We start from the raw sequence: 25,073 nt of genomic DNA on the forward strand, positions 1-25,073 counted from the left end.
TTGGTGTCTTGAGTTCCTCATATATACAATAGCAAAAATAATTGTGTCTATTTTATAAGGTCACAGTGAGAATTAAGTGAGCCAGTGGATGTAAAAATGTTCAGCATAGTATTGGACAACTCATAAGCCCACAATTCATATCAGCTGTTACTATTTACCTTATAACTGATCTCTCTTGGTTTTGCTTTTGTATGTTTTTTCCTTCTTTCTCACTGTGGCATGCCTTTGCATGTATTAATTTACTTCTGGTCTCCAGTGAGTATTATTTTCCATTTGTTCTTTACCCACACTTCACTTGTTTTTATCTGATTTCCACCTAGCATTATATTGGAATGAAGCAGAATATAAGAAAGCAAACCAAAGGAAGTCATATACCAAACAATTTCTATGAAGACTATTGTGTTTCTTTCCTTATTTTAGGGAGCATGTCAAGGATGGTGTAAAGGACTTGGAACTTTCTTATCCATATTTTTATCTAGAAATGCTGCTTCCTTGAAGTCTATTTCATCTGATAGTGATTTTTCTTATAATTATTCTTGATCTGACTCCTATAGGGATTTAACCTTGATTCAGCATAGGCTCAAATACTTTTTTTTTTTTTTTTTGAGGCTGGACTGGGCTTTTATTTTCAGAACACAGAGAAACGGAAGCAAAGGCGCAGGGGCCGGCCCCGTCTGGTCCGTCCCCAACAACCGTCTGGGAGACGACGCTACGGATCCTGGCATGCGGGGGCGCAATGTCAAAATAAAACCCCACCCCGCGGGTCCGTCGCCCTGCGGGAGGGCCGGCCCTGGGCCATGCCAGCAGGTGCAGCCGGGCACGTGCTACCCACGGGCGCCAGGCCGGCCTCGGGGCGCCCTCGGGCGGGGGCTTCACAAAACCAACACCACCACACCAGTGTCCAAACTTGGGGGGGCGAGGCGGCCCAGGCAGAAGGAGAGGGTCCCGCGGTGGGGCGGGGCTTCGGTCTCGGGGGCGCGGCTCACTGCTTGCCCGCCTGCCGGCCCGGCGGCTTCTTCTCTGGCTGGCCTCGGCCGGTGCCCGGGATCCCGCCTCGGCCAAACACACCTCGCCCGGCGCCGCCCAGGCCGCGGCCCTTCTGCTCTTTCTGCTGCTGCAGACCCCCGGGCCCGCAGCCCTGGGCCACCACCTCCTCCTTGACCATGTCGTTGATGCGGGATGCGCCGGTACTTGATGGTGCTGCCGCGGATGTAGCACTCGGGCATCCGCCAGAACTTGTCCCGTACCTGGACGTGCAGATCACCTCCCGCAGGCTGATGTTCATCCAGTTGTCACAGCTGACCAGGAGCCCGTTGTACGTCTCCCTGTTCTTCAGCTCCACCAGCTGAATGCTTTTTAATCTTTTAAATACTTTTAACTGTAATTGTAGGAAGGGACAAATTATTGCAGTATGTGGAGCAGCAGTTTAGCTCTGAAATTGGATCTAGATTTGGACATCATAGGGTATAGATTTAGACACAAATTCCTCCACTTAGTAGCTCTTTGCCTTTGGAATCTTCTGGCCTCAGTGCTTTTCATGGCTGAGTCGGGTTGACAATATTGCTATGGCGGTGTGGTTGTGAGAAATAAGGAAGGCGATTCGTGGAAATTAGTAGAATCGGCTGACAGTACCGGAGGCAGCATTTAGATAGTCATTCAAGCGTCTACTTGAAAGACTGGGCCAAACAATTCAGTCTTCCTAAATACGTGTGTGCTTAAAGGCTACCTGGACATGTTTACTTTATTAAATTTAGTTATTTGAAATGTGAAATACTTAGGAATATGCGGTCAAAAGTTAAAACCAAAGCTTTACTTCTTTTTAAGAATGTTTAAGAAGCTTCACCTTGGTATCAGTATATCAACTTAGCCTGCAGTGTCACAGGAGAAACATGAAAAGTATCCCAGATTGTGTTCTCTGCTTTTAACTAAATCAGTAATGTGAGAAATCCCCGATACACAAAGAGGTCTGCCTCTTCTCTGGGCAGGTGATAGCTTTGTTTCTGTTTTGTTCTGTTTTCCTTATTGCTGCATAGGCCAGCAAGTGCCTGCAGATGACAGGCAGCTTATGTTTTGTTTTCACTGGAAGTATGTGGGCATGGGATGCTTCATCCCGGGTGTTGATAGAAAAAGGATATATGCCAGTTCTTTAAGGAAATGGGACGACTTCCTTTCCTGTACCTCTCCCACCTTTCAAGACCAAGGTTGAAAACCAGAGGGCATTCGGCTGTTGGCCCACACCCCTGAGGAATCAGTGCCAGGTAGCAGAAAAAGCGCCCAGCTACAATGGTTGGTCTTCAAAGGGGTTCATTTATTATATTGCTCAGTGCCCCACAGAGTTGCTGCAAGCTCATAACTGCCACTGATTTCAAAGAGAGCTCTGAACTTGCATACGCTCCACAAGGCACAGTGCAGGATGAGAAATAGGCTGAGTGGCTTTAAGCCACGTTCAGACTTTTTTTTTTTTTAATGTTCATAAATGTCTTTGGCACCATCACTTTCACATAGAAACCCACTTACCTCCTGCCGCAGAGTGTGAAATAAAACCGTTTTCAAGCCTGGGTAGGGGACAGTCTGGAAATTGGGCTAAATCTTGAAACTGCATGAAGACTGAAAATGGGATTCACAAGCTGGAGCTAAGCTCTCGCCAGACCGTTTCCAAGTCAGGTTACTACGATACTCTGCTTTAGACACTATCAGTCCCACCCTAAAGAGTTAGGGCAGAAACCTCAGTACTCTCAGTAGCTTCCAAAGGGCTCCGGGGTTAGACTCAGGGCCCAGAGACAGTTTCATAGCGGCAGAAAGAGGTGATCTGCTGAAGAAGGGGAGCAGGACCTTAGCTGGGGCCTGCCTGGGACTCGACTGGCACAGTCCGGGAAGACAGCAAGTAAGGGGCTAGCATCTCCCACCTCCCTTCTTTGCCTGTAGGTGCCCCTCTGAGCCAGAGTGTTTGTGGGAGATACAGCAGGCCCTATCAGAGGCTCTCTCCTTCACTGCCAGCAGGAAGCCCAGCCCTCTTCCCCAGTTCTGTCCCTGTACTCTCTGGCCACCAAGACAAGGAGGAAGAGGTCCCTGGCACTCAGCAGTCAGTCCGCGTGCCCCAGGAATCTCTCAGTAGGTAACTCTCCAAAGAGCCCTGGCAATGGCTCTGTGAACAGCTTGCTTTAGGAAGGGTACAAAACAAAATGGTGTCCTGGTCACTTTCACTATTCAAACTGTGCTCGTTAAGTCTGGGGCAGCATGTACCACTGGATAACATCTTTAATAGGAAACAGAAAGTTATTTACTTGGGAGAACAGGAGTTATGAGAAATCACATGTGGGTTCTTCAGATCCGGGGTGACCTCTGCACAGATGAAACCCTTCACTAAACACCTTTAAGACAATACTGCCACATGTTTACCTGCCGTAAATCCTCGCTATTCATCTACTCCTTCAGAGAATACTTACTGATCATCCGCTAGGTGCTGACGCAATTGCAATTGCTGGGAGACCACAGTAGACAAAGCAATAAAAATCCCTGCCCCCTAGCTCATGACTGAGTGGGAAATACAATTATAAGAAATTAAGAAAGCTGGTAGGGTTAAAAGTGTTGTGGGAAAAATGAATAGGAATGAGGGCCCAGGAATGGCAGGGTCAGGGGTGCAACTTGAGGCTGGGTGATATGAAGTGTCATGTAATGAAGAAGCCTTAGGGAGCCTCACCTTAAGTGTTTGTCTTTGTTTCTTAGTTCAACATTAGTGGAGAGTAACTTGGAATGAGTTACGAAATCTTTTTTTTTTTTTTTTTTTTTTTTTTTTGACAGGCAGAGTGGACAGTGAGAGAGAGAGAGACAGAGAGAAAGGTCTTCCTTTGCCATTGGTTCACCCTCCAATGGCCGCCACGGCCGGCACACTGCGGCCGGCGCACCGCGCTGATCCGATGGCAGGAGCCAGGTACTTATCCTGGTCTCCCATGGGGTGCAGGGCCCAAGCACTTGGGCCATCCTCCACTGCACTCCCTGGCCACAGCAGAGAGCTGGCCTGGAAGAGGGGCAACCGGGACAGAATCCAGTGCCCCGACCAGGACTAGAACCCGGTGTGCTGGCGCCGCAAGGCGGAGGATTAGCCTAGTGAGCCGTGGCGCCGGCCATGAAATCTTTTTAAAACTTAAAAGGTAAATCCAGGTTGCAAAAACCAAACAACAACAACAAAAGCAATAAGGCAAAGCAGCTCTGGGGGCCTGGTACCAGTATGACTATACTGTGGCACAGTCACCAAGCCAAGTCCCGTGGGAAAAGGAGATTACACATAATACACTGCTGTGCACACAGTGAGTGCTCAATGTATGCTGCTCACTTATGGATAAGACACACAGTCTTGGATTGAACTGAAATAAATATTTTTATTTTCTTTTATGCATTTTATTTGTATTCTAGTATCTTATAAGTAAATGTAGTCACATAGACAGATGAAATGTCACAAAGACTTTCCAGAAACTTCTGTAGCCATATCTGTTCACTGGCCATCCCTGAATCCCCTAGTCATCAATGTACATAGCTTTAATCCATCTTCACCTGGCAACAGGGCAGAGGGCTGCCTTTCTTCTTTCTGTTAGGGAGACACATCTCCTCTTCCCATGTTTCTATCCAGTCTCCCTTCTCTTCCTTTCCTTTTTCCCTCCTCTACTTCCTTCCAATAGCCATATGAGTGATCTGCAAAAAGTTCATGTGAAATGTGTACTACGAAAAAACGGTGCCTGGATTTCAGTATCTGTTACACCCAAATAATTTTTTTATTCCATCTTCCACACACTTTTTGAATCCACTTCATGTTATACGAGGCCTAGTGCATTTTCTATGTCCCAAGTTAGTCACACTTCTGAAATTAATGATCGATGTACATACAGTTAGAAGCACTGAAAAGAGTAGTGTAGAATGGAAGAACATGGAATTCGGCCACGTTACTTATTAGAGAAAATGTCTAAGTAGAATATTTGAATTCTGCCATCCAGGCACTCCCTTCTACCTGTTACACCTGAGGGCTCACAGCCCTTTGCTTGTGTAGAGTGGCTCATTCAGGACTCTAAGTCCTTGCCTCTCAGAATGTGCTCCTCAGCCTGGCGTCTCCTGGGAGTCAATGAGGAATGCAGACTCTCAGGCTCTGCCTCAGGCCCGCTGAACCAAGCTGCAGCCTAACCACACCTGCAGGTGCTTTCTACACACGCAGAAGGTTGAGGATCTCCAGGGTAAGCAGTCCTGGACTCAGAAATCCCTTTCCCATTTTACAGCTTGAATAAACCGAGCAAGACTGATTTGGGGGAATGTTCAGTTACATAATCGGTATGGAGACTTGGAGCTGAAGTCCAGTATTCTTTCTACCACACTCCGACCCCTGCTGGGAAGCTCTTGGAAGAAACCGACACAAATCTCTTTCCAGATCGGACCTCAGCCTTGTGTTTCATCAGGAGCGTCTACACAAGAACTGTAACCTGCTGTTGTCCCCTGGTGCTAAGTGGGCAAATGCTAATCTAATCTAATATGATCGCATATTCCTGATGTAGGCTGTTCTTGCTGCCCCTTGCCTGGAAGGCCTCAGGTTAATTACAAGAAGCAGATTTCGTATTTAGAATTTTCACCAGTTGCTTACCAATGACCGTGGCCCCCAGTTAACAGTGTTTGAGATTTATGTTGTAAATTTTTTCTGCTGCCCGGGCTCTTTGGTGTTAACATCTGACCGTGCTAGAGGGAAAGATAAAGGCAACTGAGATGTTGTCAGCACTTGTTGTCCACCAAGCTCAGTGCCTGCACGTGTTACCTGGGGACCTCACAGAGACCTAAGAGATTGTGCGTAATACCCCATTTTACCGAGCTAGAGGTTGAGACACAAAGGTGACACATGTGGCTAGGCTGGACATCAAACCAGATTTTGTCATACCGTGCTGGCCTCTTCCTAGGAGGAAGCCTGGCCTGAATTACCATGGAAGGCAATTTAAGGTAAGTCTCTCGGTACCTGCTGTCTACCGTCATTGGGAATGACCTGTCATATTTTCCAAAGGGGCCAAGGGGCTACTAAACCCCTCCTGGTTTTAAGGGTGAAGTTAAGTAACCAGAATAAAATCAAAACGGAGGGACCAACTAGAAGGATGCAAGCTGAAGGTGCAGAATCTCCTAAAAAAAAGCAAAGGGTTTGGAAGTCAAAGCTAAAAAGTCCCTATTAACACCACACAGATTGTGTAATATCCAGACATCTGGGCTAAGCAAGGCCCTCTCCACTGGTGAGTTTGAAATGCTTCCTGTTTAATAGAGAAACAGGACGAAGTCACCTGATTCTCGAAGACAGAAGGGGGATGAATAGATTTCTCCAGCTAGTGGAGTGGAGAGAGGCAACCCCTAGGGTCTCGTCATGATTTATCTTACATGTCCTCAAAATCGCACCTTTCTCAGCTCAGTCCGATCTTAGAAACGTTAGGATGGAAGGTCCTCCTATGTTACTGTCTAGGAGTATGCAGAGAGTTCACGTGGAAGTTTCTGTCCTCACCTTAAAAATTAAATAGAGTATTCTTACAATTGTGCAGAGTTCTTTCTATATGTGCTACAACTGTTTTGCTGGCTTGCCGTTTAAGGATGCAAATGTTCCAATCTCATCCAGAAATGTAACATTACAAAAGGGACGACTGTAATTAGGAATAAGACTGTGCAGTCCTCATTAACCAGAAAAGCAGTTTCTAAACCCAGGGAGGCTCTACTATAGTCCAAGAAAACTCTGGAAGATGATGCCACGAGAGCCCAATAAAGATTTTGGGTCAACTTGCACTCCCTGGAATTGACAGGGGTCGATGTGAAATGACTTTCCAAGGCAGAGAACAGCAAATGCTTCTAACAGGTTTTTGAGCAGGGAAAAGGCTGAAGAATCAGGTTAAGCTCAGTCTTGTTTAACATTTCACTATTATTTAATTCTTGATTTCCCATTCAGCCTTCATACATTGTCCTGGAGTCAGTTTTGCTAGCCGAGTGCACCATGGTAACTTGTTGTAAGTCTCTTGCTCACCAAGTGACTATATGTGACCAGAAGAATGCTTTCTGAATTGAGGCTGAGAGTGTTAAATCCTCAGTGGCTCAAAATAGCTAAGGAGTGTGTCTCAAACCAGGCTCAGGCTAGTCCCCAAGATGATGGCAGGCTTGGCTTTGGTCCTTTAATCTCCCCATCTTCCTATCCAGCTGGAGCCATCTACACTGGGACCTCCCTGTGGCATTAGTCACAGGAAAAACCAAGCCTCCGCCTTTTTCTACCTGGCTCAGGGGATTTGGTCACTCGCATCACGAACAGCCGTGTTATAAGGTGTCTGACTGGAAGGCAGTCCACACGTGGGAGGGAGACGGGGCCATTCGGAGAGCCTTTGATTTATTTGTGCTTCCTGCGCTGCTCCTTCGTCTGTGTCCGCTTCCTGGAAAAGCACCACTGTGGGTGCACATAGCAGAAGATCAAGTCCTCATTCTCTTTTAGCGGACATTCTGATCACCCAGATTTCAAAATCGAATTCAGCTACAGTTCATTTATAACAAAAGGACGCTGGAACTGGGCTCCAGTTCTTTTGTCCCTAACCAGCTCCGGGGCTCTAGGCAAATTAGCTGTCTACAGGGATCCTGTTGCTATGTCTTGTAAAGATAATACTTCTGTGTGTTAAACACTTTCTCTGCAGTAGGGCCTCTGCCAAGCTCCTTTACGCTCACGACAATCCCGAGTGGACTCTAGACTTACCTCCATTTTGCAGAGAAGGGCACTGAGGTGTGGAAAGGCTCCAGAGGCTGTCCAAACTGACCCAATTTGTGTGTGAAAGATTTGATCCTGAGCCTGTGTGCTGAAGCTTGCCCGCATGTTTCTCTAATCACCCAATTACCCCATCCCAGAAAAGCTTTCCTGCCCTTTAAATTCCTAATTGTACTTAGAGATGATTTGGCTTAATTCATGGAGCATGTCTATGCTGCTGTGTGTAATTTGATTTTTTAATTTTTTAATCTTGTTTCCCTAACCAGAGTAAATTGTCTGAATGGGTCAATGGGAAGACTACTTCCTATAGGAAAATGAGGGAGGTTTTCTGCCCTTTGTAAGTTCCTCCCTTTGTAAATGAAGATGATAATACCAGGCTTATAATGCTTTGATGCTGCAAGTGCAAAATGGCCATAAGGTGAATAGCACTGTAGGAAGAGATTATGTTTACCAATATCTTTAAATATCAGCTTTCTCAGGAAAGACTTTTATACAGTATATTTGCCATGTCATGTAAAGTTGTGAGATGCTAAAGTGGATGTGCTGTGGTTGTTCCATTTAAAAAAAAAAGCATTGTTAAGGGCATTCTCATTTACCCTTGAATCGTAAATTGATGTAGCAGGATAGCAGGAAGAACAGCTTACTGGTGAATGAGAAGTGTTCATTGAGTACCTAAATTCGTCCTGGATGTTACCTCATTGAATTTCCACTATCAATCTATGAGGAAAATGTGAGAAAACAGATACAGAGACATTTGGTAACTTCCCCTAGGACACATAGCTTTTCATTGAGAGCTGAGAGTGAAACAGGTTTACCTGCCTCCAGAGACCGGGGATCTACCTTAGTGAAGATGAATAATTTTAAAATTTTTATGCTTAAAGGTCCATGTATATATTGTTCCCACACTATTTTATTAAACTATCCAAATGAATTCCCAACCTTTTCATGATAACTATTATGGCAATAGAACATTATAGTATAAATTGTAGAATCATGAAAGTGCATTTTGGGCCAGCGCCGCAGCTCACTAGGCTAATCCTCCACCTATGGCTCTGGCACCCTGGGTTCTAGTCCCGGTTGGGGCATGGGATTCTGTCCTGATTGCTCCTCTTCCAGTCCAGCTCTCTGATGTGGTCCGGGAAAGCAGTGGAGGATGGCCCAAGCCCTTAGGCCCTGCGCCCGCATGGGAGACCAGGAGGAAGCACCTGGCTCCTGGCTTCCGATCGGCACATCACGCCAGCCGTAGTGGCCATTTGGGGAATGAACCAACAGAAAGGAAGACCTTTCTCTCTGTCTCTCTCTCTCTTACTGCCTAACTCTGCCTGTCAAAAAAAAAAAAAAAAAAGTGCATTTTGGAAAAGCCCTCCTAAAAATCAGCAAGTTCAACAGCAATCCACTGTTTTTCCAGCTTCTACTTGAATACTTCCTACAATGTGGAACTCACTGTCTTCAGAAGCAACACTATCATCTTTGAGCAACTTAAAGGTTATTACCAATAGGCCTTCCCTGAGGTATATCAAAACTTAGCATGTTCAAAACTTACTTCATAAAGTAGTTTCCTAATTTTGTTTATAGTTAACTGAGGAGCTGGGCATAGCAGAGGAGAGTGAGTACTAATGAAGCTAACATTATCTCATCAATAATTAGCCACAGATTACATTTTAAGCATCCAATCATTTTTTTTTTTCATTATTAAGGCCAAAGAAAGAGATCTGAGAAAAATTGTTATCCTATCTCCTTGGGATTTTCCAAGATCACCTTGTCAGAGCTTAGTGCTCCATTTATGTTAGAAGATAATTGTATTCATCAGGGTTCCCAGCAAGAAGCAGATGGGACAGTCAAAAGTGGTTTGTGGCATGTTAATGAGGGGATATGTACAAAGATGTGGACAGGGTTCAAGGAAGTCAGTGAAATATGGTGGAGTATCCCAAGGCTAGAAATACTGGAGAACCATTGTTCTTGTGAGCCTGAGAGGGCAGTGGGAAGGAGCAAGTTCCAGAACCCAGAAAAAGTAGCCATGGAAGATATTCTCTCCCTCTCTCTTTCTCTCCCTCTCTCCCTTTCTCATTCTCTCCCTCTCTCTCTCTCTCTCTTTTTCACACACACACACACACACACACACACACCACACTCCAGCAAAACTGCGCCCCAAGGTGGAGGCATGATGCCAGTCAGAAGTTCAACCTGAGGAGTAGACACCCTGATCTCACTATCCAGATAACTCCCTAGAGATCTGCTAGTGGCTACGTTCCCACTGGTACCAAGTGCAAGACAGAAAACAAGTGGCTTACTAAGGAAGTCCAAGAGGGTCAGATTCTTTTGCAACTCCGAGCAAGGCACAGATGAGTGGACAGTGGATGTAGAGAGGCAGATGGAAAATTCTGGCACCACAGTATGCCATGTTACCCATATATAACCTGAGCCTTGCTCTTCATTCTTGCTCCTCTCTTGCCACTTACTGCTTCTGTAGTCTCTCCTTTCTACCTGCTAAATTAACAGGAAAGCCAACTAGTTTCAACATGATTTTATGCCTTAGAGGGAAATGACAATCCTATAACTTTACCAGATTTTGCCAGTCTCTTAGATGGTACAAATTAATTTTGAAAGATATCATGTTATCTTTCTTCCATATTTTTGTATAATACATAGCAGATCAAGTCTTCTGAGAAATACACATACACATGTTACATACACACATGCATATTTAGAGATTATTTAGTGCTCACACATCAAATAAACTTTTTGTTGTCTTCTGATTCCTTTCTGAGACCTTAAGTAACTGTTCTATGTTAAAACCTTTGTTCAGTGTTAAGCACTGACAATGTCAATCCTAGTCTCTGAATTACTAGTCTAATTGCTGTATCCTCATCCTCAATATGTTCAAAGCCTTGCCTTTCAGGAATTATGTATTTAACTACAGTTTCTAAGACTAAAATTTTCTGAGCAAGGGGTCTGAGAACCAGATTTTTGAGTGGGATCTGCTTATGCCATTGAAGACAAGAGGTCTAATGAATAGAATTAGTTTCATTGGGAGAGAAAAAGAAATTCTGCATTTTGTTGTGGAACTCTTGAGATGCAGTTGACATAACTTGAAAGACAAGTTCAAGGAAGCTTTTGCTCCCATTGTACTTGGTGCTGGTGTGACAGTCTACAAGTGCTTTGAGCCTGAGATATTTTTTTTAAATTTTTATTTATGACTTATTTATTTGTTTGAAAGAATTACAGGGAGAGGGAGAAGGAGAGTGAAGGAGAAGGAGAGAGGGAGACAGAGAGGAAGAGGGAGTCATTCACTTCTCAAATGGCTGCAATGGCCAGGGCTGAGCCAGGCTAAAGCCAGGAGCCCAGAACTCCAACTGGGCCTCCTGCATGGGTGGTAGAGGCTCAAGCACTCCAGCTGCCTTCCACTACCTTCCTGGGTGCACCAGCAGGGAGCAGATCAGAAACCAAACAGCTAGGACTTGAACTGGTGCTCACATGGGATGTTGCTGTTGCAGGTGGTGCACCACAACACCTGGCAGCTCAGATAAGTTTTTGATCTCATATAAATCATGTATTAGTTTACCCTATGCATACATATAAATCTGACAGTGGAATACCAATCAACCCAATGCACCTTGGTTATAAAGATGACAGATGTAGCTTGAACAGAATAAGGACAATATTTTGTCTTAAAAGGTAGCTGAAGCATCAGCAAGTTCAGCGGCGAAGTCTTCAGAGTTCCATAATTCTCTAATGCATGTGTATTTTTCCCCTTAAAATTGGTAGTGTGGCAGATATGCTGATAAATGAGCCTTTTTAATTCACATATGCATTTGTTCAAGTATGTATTGAGCCCCTTCTTTGATGGAAGCGTGGTAATATGGGTAGAGCATGACATGGGAAATGAAATATGATCCCTCTCCTTAAAGAACTGGCATTTTAGATAAGTAACAAATCTGATCGAATTCTGATGAAAATGAATATAAATTCAAAAATAAAATGTTATCAGAGACTCTGCTCCAAAGGCATCTTTTCTTTTCTTTCCTTTTATATATATATATTTTTTTTAATTTTTATTTAATTTATTTGTTTGAAAGGCAGCATGACAGAAAGGGAGAGACAGATAAATGTGTTCTTCCATGTGATGTTTCACTCACCAAATTCCTCCAACAACAGGTGCTGGGCCAGATCAAAATCAGGAGCCCAGATCTCCACACAGGTCTCCTACATGGGTTGCAGGGACCCAAGTACTTGGGCCATCAACCACTGCCTTCCTACATGTGTTAGCAAGAAGCTGCATTGCAAGTGAAGCAGCCAGGCAATCGGACATCAAGCATTCTGATACGGAATGTGTAGTCCCGAGCAGCAGTTTACCCTGTTGCACCACAATTCCCATCCCAGTCTTTTTTTATAATGTCCATTCTAAGTGGAGTAAGATGCTATCTCATTGTGGTTCTATTTACATTTCCTTGGTAGCTAGGGCATTTTTCCTGGTTTTGGAGCATTTTTTCACATATTTGATGGGCATTTGTATAATTCCTTTTGAGAAATGAGTATTCAGATCATTTACTCATTTTAAAAATTGTATTTATTTCAGAGGAAGAGAGAGAACTCCTATCAGCTCGTTCACTCCCCAAATGTCCACAATGACTGGACCTTGGGCAGACCAAAGCCAGAATTCAGGATGTCTATCTAGATCTCCTACGTGGGTGGCAGGAACTTAATTACTTGGGCCATCACTGCTGCCTCCCAGGGTCTGAATTAGTAGGAAGCTGGGATCAGGAGCCAGAGACAGGTATTAAATCCAGGCATTCTGACCAGAGTCTTAACTACTAAGCCAAGTGCCTGCCGCTGCCCATTTCTCATTGGGTTATTTATTTTCTTTCTGTTGAATGTGAGTTCCTTGTGTATTCTGGTTATTAATCCCTTGTTGGATGAATAGTTAGCAAATAGTTTCTCCCGTTCTATAGGTTGTCGCTTCACTCTGTTGATTGTTTCCTTTGCTGCACTGAAATTCTTTAGTTTGATATAAACCCATTTGTTTGTTTTTGTTCTTGTTGCATGTCCTTTTGGAGTCTGATCCAAAAAATAGTTGCCTATACCAATGTCTTAGAATGTTTCCCCTATGCTTTCTTCCAATAGTTTCTTTCTTTCTTTCAGATGTACTTATTTATTTGGAAGGTAGAAATACAGAGAGAGAAGGAGATGGGGCGGGGTGGGGGTGAGATCTTCCATCTGATAGTTTACTCCCCTAATGTCCTCAAAGGTCGGAGCTGGTCTAGGACGAAGCCAGGAGCCAGGAGCTAGGAGCTTCCTTCAGGTCTCCCATGTGGATGCAGGGGACCCAAGTAGTTGGGCCATCCTCCATTGCTTTCCCAGGTGCACCAGCAGGGAATTGGATGGGAAGTAGAGCAGCCAGGACTTGAACCGGTACCCAAATGGGATGCTGGTGCCACAGGCAGAGGCTTAGCATTCAAACCACAGTGCTGGCCCTTCCAGTAGTTTCATAGTTTAGATCTTACATTTAGATCTTTGATCCCTGTTGTGTGTATTTTTTTTTTACAGGCAGAGTGGACAGTGAGAGAGAGAGACAGAGAGAAAGGTCTTCCTTTCGCCGTTGGTTCACCCTCCAATGGTCACCGCGGCTGGTGTGCTGTGGCCGGCGCACCGTGCTGATCCGAAGCCAGGAGCCAGGTGCTTCCTCCTGGTCTCCCATGGGGTGCAGGGCCCAAACACTTGGGCCATCCTCCACTGCACTCCCGGGCCATAGCAGAGAGCTGGCCTGGAAGAGGGGCAACTGGGACAGAATCCGGCACCCCATTCGGGACTAGAACCCGGTGTGCCGGCGCCGCTAGGTGGAGGATTAGCCTATTGAGCTGTGGCCCCGGCCCATGTGTGTATTTTTATATATCATGAGAGGTAGGGAATTTGTATAATACTTCTTCATATGCATATCCAGTTTTTCCAGTACCACTTATTTAAGAGACTATCCCTTTTCCAATGTATGTTCTTGGTGTCTTTGTCAAAAATTAGTTGGCTATTGCCAGCATTATGGCATAGCGGGTAAAGCCACCACCTGCAAACACCTTACAGGTACCAGTTTCAATCCTCAGCTGCTCCACTTCCAATCCAACTCCCTGCTAATACACCTTGGAAAGCAGCAGAAGATGGCCCAAGAGCTTGAAGCCCTGCACCCATGCAAGAGACCTGGAGAAATCTCCTGGCACCTGGCTTCAGCGTGGCCTAGCACCAGCCATTGTGCCCATTTGTGGAATGTATCAGTGGATGTAAGATCTCTCTCTGTCTCTTCCTCTCTATCTGTAACTTGGCTTTTCAAATAAAAAATAAATAAATAGCCGGATTCTGTCCCAGTTGCTCCTCTTCCAGTCCAACTCTTGGCTGTGGCCCTGGAAGGAAGTGGAGGATGGCCCAAGTGCTTGGGCCCTGCACCCACATAGGAGACCAGGAAGAAGCACCTGGCTCCTGGCTTCGGATTGGCGCAGTGCACCGGCTGCAACGCACCAGCCGTAGCGGCCACTTTGGGGGTGAACCAACGAAAAAAGGAAGACCTTTCTCTCTCTCTCTCTCTATGTCTCTCTCACTGTCTAACTCTGCCTGTCCAAAAAAAAAAAAGTTTGCTGTATATATATGTACATATATATGTATACACACATACATTAATTTCTGTATTCTCTCTTCTGTCTCATTTGTCTATGTATTATTTGTTGGTTTTTATGCAAGTACCATGCTGTTTAGGTTACTACTGGTTTGTACTAAGTAAGGTTTTATGATTCCAGCCTTGTTCTTTTTGCCCAATACTTCTTTGGCTATTCTGAGTATTGTGGTTCTATGTGAATTTTACAATTTTTTTTCTATTTCTGTGAAGAATAACCTTCGTGTTTTGACGAGATTGCATTGACTATATGGACCATGTGGGATAGTATGGGCATTTTAACAATATTAATCATTCCAGCCCCTGAACATGGATGTCTTTCCATTCTTTCTGTATTCTCTTCAGTTTCTCTCATCCATGTTTTAAAAGTTTCATTGTAGTGATTTCAAATTTCCTTGGTTAATTTTTTTAGATTTGTTTAGCACCATGGTCATTAAACTATCTTGGACCCAAGAGAAAATAAGAGCTATACATTGGCATTGGATGCACCACAGGTTCCAGACAGCAGGGCTGTTGTGATTTTCGGTTGATTCTCTCAGAAGCAATCGTACTTGCACCCCATTTCTCCATCATGACACAGTGCGCCTCAGACCCTCCTGAGCTCTCATGTGAGCAGCTGCAACAGCCCCCATTCAGTTTCCTTATTTGCATCCAAGAGTAGCTTCCTTTGATACTTGACATATGCATCCTCTACCATCCCTGGAATGACCTTTGCAAAGCCTGCATCGCTTCCCTCCTGAAGTTGCTTCACAGTTTCCCACACTCACCAAGGAAAGGTCCAGTCTTCAAAGGAGATGAGTCAAGTGATCTGATTCCTGCAGAGCTGCCACCGTGTGTCCCATGGCAGATCCTTGGATTCTGACCTAAAGGTGCACCAAACCAGGTTCTGTTTCATGCTTTGGTGCCTCCATGCCTCTGTGGATGGTGTCAGTCTTCCTGGGCCCATCTTCTCCTTCCTTTCCCAACTCCACCCCTGTCTATTGGTCTCACTCCACTTCTCTCCACCTCTGTCACCACTTCTTGGGCACCATCATCTGTTCTCTGGACAACTGCAGTAGCTTCGTAAGTAATCTACAGTCTACATCACTGACACCTCCCTCCAATCCATTCTTTTTTTTTTTTTTTTTTTTTTGACAGGCAGAGTGGACAGTGAGAGAGAGAGACAGAGAGAAAGGTCTTCCTTTGCCGTTGGTTCACCCTCCAATGGCCACCGTGGCCAGCGCACTGCGGCCGGCGCACCGCGCTGATCCGATGGCAGGAGCCAGGAGCCAGGTGCTTTTCCTGGTCTTCCATGGGGTGCAGGGCCCAAGCACTTGGGCCATCCTCCACTGCACTCCCTGGCCACAGCAGAGAGCTGGCCTGGAAGAGGGGCAACCGGGACAGAATCCGGCGCCCCAACCGGGACTAGAACCCGGTGTACCGGTGCCGCTAGGCGGAGGATTAGCCTACTGAGCCGCGGCGCCGGCCTCCAATCCATTCTTGACCACCAAGATCATGGTAAGCATTGCTGACATCTACTCCACACTACTCCTATCACCAACTGAATAAAGAACAATGTCCTTAACAGGGCCGCTCTAGGAGGCCCCGCCTTGTCCTGCTTCTATCCTCAGCCTCATATCCTCTTCAGGCATTTTGCTCAGACCACAGAACCTCCTTTCATGCCCTTTAATTCCCTAGAATGTACCTTTCTCCCAGCCGTAGGCTTTGCACACATGGCCTCTCTTAGACGGTTTCTTACTTTTCCTACCCATTCCACAGATCTCAGTCCTGGAATTGTTCCCAGAGGAAGCCTTCCTTCATCCCTGGTCTAGGATAAATTGCTTTATTACTCACTGTCATAGAAGAGTATTTCTTTCATTCATAGCATTTACCTCAGTCTGCAAGTTATTGATTATTAGATGTGTGTCTTTCCCCAACACAGAAGTTTCGTAAATGATTGAAAGCATCTCTTCTTGCCCATCATTGTATTCCTGGCCTAGCATAGTGGCCACCACAAAAGAGAGACTCAAATTTTCTAAAATCAGTTGATGAGCTGGTCGTCCAGGACTCCTGCTTGGGTGCTTCATGTGGGAAGCCTTGATGTGGGCATCACTATCAGCACAGGTGGGGCTGATCCCCTAGCAGCCTGCTTCCGTGTTAGAGTATGCACCTTCATTGTGTATTATTTTAATTAGCTGTCTCTTGAGAACCTCAGACTCCAGACAGAGAAGCAATGTCTTTTTTTTTAAGATTTTATTTATTTATTTGAGAGGCAGAGCTACAGACAGAGGGAGAGAGAGACAGAGAGGTCTTTCATCTGCTGACTCACTCCCTAAATGGACATGATAGCTGGAGCTGGGTTGATCCAAAACCAGGAGCCAGGAGCTTCCTCTGGGTCTCCCATGTGGATGCAGGGTCCCAAGTGTTTGGGCCATATTCTGCTCTTTCCCAGGCCATAAACAGCTGGATTAAAAGAGGATCAGCCGGGACATGAACTGGTGCCCATGTGTGATGCCGGCACCATAGGCAGAGGCTTAGCCTACTGCACCCTAGCACCGGTCCCAGAAACAATGTCTTAATCAGCTCCACATCCCCTATGCCTGACATGTGGACAAAGAAATATATATTCACTCATAAGATTTTTTTCACTGAGGTAAAATCCACATAACACAGAATTCACCATTTTAACCATTGTAAACGTAAAATTCAGTGGCACCTGGTACATTCACAATGTTCTGCAACCATCATCAGTATCTAGTTTCAGATCACTTTCATCACCCCAAAAAGAAACTCTATCTGCATAAAGCAGTCATTCCTCTCTCTCCTCAGCCTCTAGCAAACTTGCATCTGATTTCTGTATTGATGGATTTGCCTACACTGGGTATTCCATGGAAATAAAATCATATCATAGGTGGCCTTTTGTATTCAACTTCTCTTGTTATAGTAATGTTTTCAGGGTTTATCCATGTGGTAGCACTTATCAGTACTCCATTCTTAAAGCTAAATAATTTCCCACTACATAGATATATCACATTTTGCTTATCCCATTAACTTGTTGAGGGACATTTAAGTTGCCTCCTTCTTTTGACTATTGTTGAATAGTACTTCTAAAAACATTCATGGGGGTCTGGCACTGGGGTGTAGTTGGTGGAGTCATCGCCTGTGACAGCGGCATCACTGGCTCAAGTCCCAGCTGCTCCACTTCCAATCCAGCTCCCTGCTAATGCACCTGAGAAAGCAGAAAAGGATGGCCCAAGTGCTCAGGGCCTGCACCCAAATAAGAGACCTGGAGAGAGCTCCTGGCTCCTGGCTTCAGCCTGGCCTAACCCCAGCCATTGTTGCTATTTGAGGAATGAACCAGCACATGGAAGATCGTCTCTCTCTCTCTCTCACTTTCCCCCTCACCCTGTAATTCTGCCTTTTGAGTAAGTAAATAAGTCTTTATAAATAATAATAATAATAATAAAAGAACATTCATGTGTGTTTTATTTTAGCACCTGTTTTCAGCTCTTTTGGATCTATTCCTAGAAATGTAGTTTTTAAATCACATGGTAACTCTTTAGCTGACTGTGAAGCCATCAAGCTTTTCCACACTGGTTACACCACTTTCCACTCCTTCCAGCAGTGTGTAAAGGTTTTGTTGCTCCATATCCTCACCAACCCTTGGTTTTTTAATTTTTTAAAATCATTACAGTCATCCTTACCAGTGTGAGCTGGTGTCTCATTGTAGCTTTGGTTTTCACGTCCCTAATGAGTAATCATATTAAACATCTTTTTATGTTCTTGTTTTTCATTTAAATATCTTTGGAGAAATATCTACTCAATCATTTGTCTTTTGTTGTTGAGTTTTAAAAGTTATTTTATATATTCTGGATACTAGGCCATAACCAGATATAAGACTCGTAACTACTTTCTAAAATTCTGTGGACCTTTTCACTTTCTTGATAGTGTCCTTTGACTCATAGAAGTTTTTAATTTTGATGAACTTCAACTTTCTGTTTTTTCTTTTACTACTTACTTTTGAATTCTAAACTTCTACAATTCTAAATATTATTTGGCACCTATTAGATGCAGAATAGCATGTTGGGATTTTGGGAGAAACTGGGTATGGTAGACTGAATTACTGTAACAGACTTTATGTGAGACATCATTTAGTGTTTGAGGTAGGTCTTAAGATTGGAGCTTCAAAAGTGCCAAGATGAAACTCAGTTATATACAGACTGAGAGATGCAGGACAGATGTCTCGGAATACATATTCCAAGCTAACTTAAAGGACATCTACTAAACACAGTTAACGCAAAACTGAACAGTACACAGAGGCTGATAATATGCTCCGAAGAATGCTGGGAAAAACCTGAAAACCCCATTTAGTGCTTGTGCCAAAAAACCCCAGGCCTCAGTGTGGAAGGGAAATGTTTTTTTTTTTTTTTTTTTTTTTTTTTTTATTTATTTTGACAGGTAGAGTGGACAGTGAGAGAGAGAGACAGAGAGAAAGGTCTTCCTTTTTGCCGTTGGTTCACCCTCCAATGGCTGCCGCGGCCGGCGCGCTGCGGCCGGCGCACCGCGCTGATCCGATGGCAGGAGCCAGGAGCCAGGTGCTTTTCCTGGTCTCCCATGGGGTGCAGGGCCCAAGCACCTGGGCCATCCTCCACTGCACTCCCTGGCCACAGCAGAGGGCTGGCCTGGAAGAGGGGCAACCAGGACAGAATCCGGCGCCCCGACCGGGACTAGAACCCGGTGTGCCGGCGCCGCTAGGCGGAGGGAAATGTTAACAGATGCTGCACACTGTTGTGGACTGAATGCAGGAAAGACATCTAGGGAACACAGGATAAGGAAAACAGCATTGTTTTTGGCTGAACACTTAAGAACATAAGATGAAGACTGGCTGTGTACATAGTAAATGCTCAGTAAAGTTTCTCCAGGATGTATAATGAAGCTCCTGGAAGAGCAAATGAATATTGTGCACAAGTGTTCAATGCTGTGTTTCTTAAGTAAAAAACATTTTATGGAAAATAAGTAAATTTGGTGTGACCAATATAAATATACCTCTGCTAAGAAATGATATTTCGAAGTAAATTATTGATCATGAAGAAGCAATTAACCGTACTTCAGGGACTGATATCTGTGAAAGCAAGCACTAAGAACAGAAATATAAGGAAAGGAGTAAAGGAAGCTAAGCTACTTTCAGATATTCATGGACAATATGGGGGAAGGTTGTTTAATGAAAGATAATTATTCAGACCATAGAGGTACAGCCATTTGCTGCAGGGGCCAAAGCAACAACCATGTAATAGTAGTCTAATATTAGTCTTATTTGTTAATTTACAGTAAACATACGATGTTCAGCATTGTAGCACAGTGGGTTAAGCCAGTACCTGCAATGCTGGTGTCCCATATGGGTGCCATTTCTAGTCCTGGCTGCTCCACTTCCAATCCAGCTCTCTGATAATCTGCCTGGGAAAGCAGCAGAAAATGGCCCAAGTCTTTGGGCTCCTGCACCCATGTGGGAGCCCAGATGGAGTTCCAGGCTCCTGCCTTTGGTCTGGCCCAATCCCAGCCATTTTGTCTATTTGGGTAGTGAACCAGCAGATGGAAAATTGATCTCTCTCTTTCCCTCTCTCTCTCTCTGTAACTCTAACTTTCACATAAAGTTAATATTTAAAAAAAAAAAAGAATAAACATATTTTTCCCGTTCTTCCCTCTCCTCTCCAGTACTCTTCCTATCAGCTCCTTCCTGTACGTTTCCGATCTTTCTTTTGTAATCTTACTACTTTTCACAATAGTAATGAGAATAATCAAGAAGCAGATTGTAAGGAAGGTTGTGGTTATGGGAGTCATATTGTTTGCAATCCATGAACAGTGGCTTACACGAATGCTTACAGGAGTGCCTAAATAACACAGTTTTCCATTTTGTTGAATTAAAACAGAAAAGTCAAATAGCAGCGCCTTAAAATATTCTATGTCATGATCATGGTGACGGAGCCAGTGCTATACAGACATGTGAAAACCATCAGATTTCATCTTGTTATAAATTACACCTGACAAGAAGGCAACAGCACTGTCAATCATAACGTGGCATGCACTGCAGGGAGCAGTGTCCTCCTAGTCCACAGCTGGAGAGAAGTGTTTCCCAAACCCGAGCGTTCCCACGGGTTGGCTTTTCCCTTGGAGAAAATGGAGAGAGAACCCTAAGTAACAAGCACGTCATGGAATTTAAATAGGTTCTGCAGTCCCTGCTCTGATTTCAGGAACAAAGTCTAGAACCTTTGCACAAAAATGGCAGCAATAGGAATAACCAGAGCTCAAGGGATTTTGAAAACTAAGAACATGAGTTGGTAGTGGTGAGTGATAGAGTTTGATCTTTTTTGCTTCTTTAAAAACATGCATGTTTTTAATGAAGATCAGTAATGTGAGGGGTAGGCATTTAGCCTAGGAGTTAAAATGATGGAGATGCCTGCATCCCTTGTCAGAGTGCCTGAGTTTAATACCTGGTTTTGGCTCCTGCATTCATCTTGCTGCTCATGCAGACTGTGGGAGGCAGTGGTGATGGCTCAGGTAGTTGGATCCCTGTCACCCACCTGGGAGACCTGGATTGACTTCTTGACTCCAGCCTTTGGCCCCAGTCAGGGGCTATTGTGGGCATTTGGGGAGCAAGCCAGCAGATGGATAGCTAGACTCTCCTCCCCTCTTGTTAAGTGCTTCTCAAATAATAATTGTTTAATTAAACAAATATCACTTGGATAAGGAAGTAAATACAGAATATGGTAATCAGAATTGGTACATTACCATTGTGTGGTTATTTCAAAAATTTTAATAGAGAAAAAAATAGTAGGCAATACCATCTCATTAGGGTAGCTATAAAAACAACAAGCCAAAACAAACAAACAAACAAACAGAAAATAACAAGTGCTAGTGAGGATGTGTAGAAATTGGAATCTTTGAGCACTGTTGGTGGACGTGGAGAGATGAGAACCCCTGTGCATTGCTGGTAGAAATGTAAAATGGTGTAACCACTATGGAAAACAATATAGTTGGTTCCTTGAAAAACCAAAAGCAGAAATATACAATTCAGCATTTCTACTTCTGGCTATATATCCAAAAGAGTTGAAAGCAGGAACTAGAACAGAGATTTGTACATTCATGTTCATTGTGGCATTACTCTCAGTAACCTAAGAGTACAGGCAACTTAAGTGTCCACAGATGTATGGATCAATAAACAAAATGTGGTAAACACATAGGACGGAACATTATTCACCCTTAAGAAGGAAGGAAATACTGTCACATGTTATGACTTAGAAGAATCTCGAGAGCTTTGTGTTAAGTGAAACAAGACCAACACACACACACACACACAAATAAACAATACTGGATGAATCCTTTTGTGTGATGTACCTAGAGCAGTCACATTTTCCAAGACAGAAAAATAGAAGGATGGCTTCTGTGGGCTGGTGGGGAAAGGAATAAACAGTAGGCAGAAGGTTTACAGAGACTCCCATTTCTCCAAATAGAGAGAAGTCAAGACACTTGTGTGGGGCTATAGCCTCAACTTTTCCTTGTCTCCTTTGTTCCTCCAACAGTAAAAGGAGGTGCTTTGTAACCTGAAGGTCCCTAACTATTGAGATGGCGTCCAGCCTGGCACTCAGGAGAGAGGTCACAAATTATCTAAGCAGCAGGAGCAATGGAGAAAACAACTAAGAAGAGAATAAAGTTCACAACAGCAGAGTTGGAAACTGCTTGATGACTAGGAGAAGCGAATGAAGAATGCAGAAGCCAGCGAAGAAAGGACTGGGAAAAACAGGGAAACAAGAAAAGAGCAAAATCTTCTACAGAAAAATGCTAGGGTATGGGGGTTCCAGCTGATGAACACAACGTTGACTGGCCAACTTTTGGTTTAAAAATTTTAAAAAATGCCATGCTTTCTATAGGATCAAATATTTATTTCTTAAGTGTTAATTCTGATGAAACATCCAGAAAATTATAATATTCATAAGCAGATATTTTATAAGCAAGAATCATGGGAAGACCATAAAAATCAAAAATCAGAAAGTCACACTGTTGTAATATCTTTTGAGATTCTTTTTAATAAAAATTCTTATTTATTTTGTGTCAAGAAGAGCACTAGGGAATAAGATTATTTTGAAAAGAGGCTAGGTGGAGGGCAATTCATATTCTCTCTCAAAATGGGCAATAAGTAACTGTATCCAAACAAACTTTCATATCGAGTTGTTTGAGTTAGTACTTAAGCCTTTCTTAAAATGATTATTCAGGGAAAATTATTCGGTTGGGATTATCCTTACTTTTTATAACCCCTTTTCTTTCCCAGTGTGTGGCTTTAAGCCAGTCTGCTGATTCTTAGAATGCTCCAAAAAAAGATGAATTAAGGAAAAGAAATTCAAATCCGTCAATGGGGCTGCTTGGCAGTAGTGAACATTCAGCATGTGATTAGGAAGAGGTGGAAATGAACTTGAATCAAGGCAACTGCTTATTTTCAATAATACTCCTTCCACCCTCCATTTCCATAGATGAAGACAAACCAAAATGGCATGATACAAATCATTAATATTCATCAAAATGGGCATATGATAGGGCAGGCCAATTCCAATGCTTTATAGGTATTAACTCATTTAATGTATACAATAATCCTGTAAGGAGGGCACCCTGTGAGAGGCCATTGTTACATTTTTAGGAATTTTGTGAGCTTACTGGTGGCCTGAAATCGGGCTTTGTGGATTGCTTACACTGTGGAAATCAAATATGCTACAGGGCTTCTGGGAGGAAAGTCGGTCATTCAACATTTTCCAGAACACCCCTGCTGCTGTTTCTTTCGCAGATGAGTAAACTGGGACATAGGAAAGTTGGGCAATTTGTCCATGATCAAGCAAACAGTAGTTGGTAGAGTTAAAATTTTATCCTGGTGACACTGGTTGAGAGGCCAGGCCTTCAGTTGTGGTGCCAGGCTGCTTATGAGATCACCAGAGTGCCCTGGCTGGGTTTGGAGAGCCTCGGGTCCTCACTGGACTCTTCCACTCCTCACGGTTGAGTTGTCTGAGCCTCAGGACATTTGCTCATACAGGCATTGCCATCTAAGAAATCTCCTCATTTCTCCTTGCTGTATCCTGGGTGAAATAGAGTGTGAAGATGCAAAATAAACCTTGGTTCTTTTCCAGCCTTCCTTCTCTCTGCCCCTTTCTTCCTTCTCTTCTTCGTCTCTTCTCCCTTATTCCTCCCATCCTTCCATCTTTCCAAGCACTGATTATGCCTACGCTATTGGCATGGAGTGTGTAAGAATCTCGGGACCTTTGGCAGCATTTCAGGGGGAATTTAGTGAATCTTCTCCCTGATGCTCCTGTGCCACTCTCCTCATTATTGCAGAAAGCAGAACAGCTGTGTGACAGTGGGCATCATCACCATCATTAATTTGTTGAGCTACCTTAGTGCTGAGCTGTGAGGACATACTGAGGTAGAAGGAGTGGTCCCAGAGCTTGTCAAACTGGTGGCTCCAGTAACAAGTGGAAACCATTAAAAAGAGAGAAGAGAGCAACCACAGTGTGTGGAGCCTCTGGGACAGACCGGGCAGGGGGGACAAAGTAGCATTTCAATTAAAGCAGCTTAGAAGGGGAAGTGAGTGTTCCAGGTGGGAGGCATGGCGTTCCCAACACGGCACTGAAACACCATTTTGGTATGTGGAATGATCAATAGAATGGTTTGGCCTAATATCCCTTTCTGAAATGGGAGGTAAGACTAGAATTTTCTTTGTGGTGAGGAAGCAAGCAAGGTTCCTGAGCATGTGAAAAATGTGGAAAACAGAGCCCTTAGTAAGATTACAGTTACCTAGGAGTGTAGATCGACCTCAAGTACACAGTTAATGGGAACAGGACAATAGCACAATGGTCCATTGTGAAGCCTTTTGCAACATGGGAAACCCTTATGGAATACTTAGAATTATAAGCAAGAAGCAATTAGAATTGTAAACTGTGGTGTGAAAATACAAAATACACACAGTGAGGAAGAATGGAAACAACTAACTAAACAATCCCAGTTACTGGGTCAGACTGAAGGGCGTATGGGCGAGTTTTCTCTCAGCACGCTATTGGTAATGTGCTCATAATTTGTCAGGACAAAACATGCAAGTGATAAAAATTGACAGAAAGATAGATGCTTAAAACAGATACTAATTTTAGATAAAATGATATATAATGCTTTATACATTTAACTGAAGGATAAACCCTCAAATACAGATGGCTTTGGGGGAAGCTGGAGAGAGGGATTTGAAGTTATAGACAGATGTCAAGATTTGATGCCTGACCAAAAATCCTGAAAGGGACATTTGAAGACTTACTTTTTGAAAGGCAGAGTGACAGAGAGAAAGAAGAGACAGAATGAGAGGGTAGAGGGACAGAGGCATCTTCCATTCAACCCCTAGATGCCTGCAGTATCTGTGGCAGAGCCGTGCCAAAGCTGGGATCCTTGAACTCCATCTGGGTCTCCTACATGGGTGGCAGAAACTCAAGTACTTGGTCCATTATCTGGATGATAATGGAAACAGAAAGCTGATTTGGAAGCAAGGGCAGGACTGAATCTTAGTTTCTCTGAAATGGGACATGCTCTTCCCTGGTGGCAGCTTAACTCACTGTGTAACAAAGTGCATTTAAAGCAACGAGGGCTGAGCCAGCAAGCTTGGACCTTTAGGGTTTGCTG

At 44.0% G+C, this 25,073-nt stretch overlaps 1 pseudogene; it reads right to left on the reverse strand.

Annotated features, from left to right (window-relative positions):
• Positions 1 to 982: 982 nt before the first annotated feature.
• LOC100353232 (U6 snRNA-associated Sm-like protein LSm4 pseudogene) lies at positions 983 to 7,741 on the reverse strand (annotated as a pseudogene).
• Between the last annotated feature and the right edge of the window lie 17,332 nt (positions 7,742 to 25,073).

Source organism: Oryctolagus cuniculus, chromosome 1 (genome assembly GCF_051225735.1).
Source record: "Oryctolagus cuniculus isolate XC-2025 breed Fujian yellow rabbit chromosome 1, ASM5122573v1, whole genome shotgun sequence".
Classification (NCBI taxonomy): Eukaryota; Metazoa; Chordata; class Mammalia; order Lagomorpha; family Leporidae; genus Oryctolagus; species Oryctolagus cuniculus.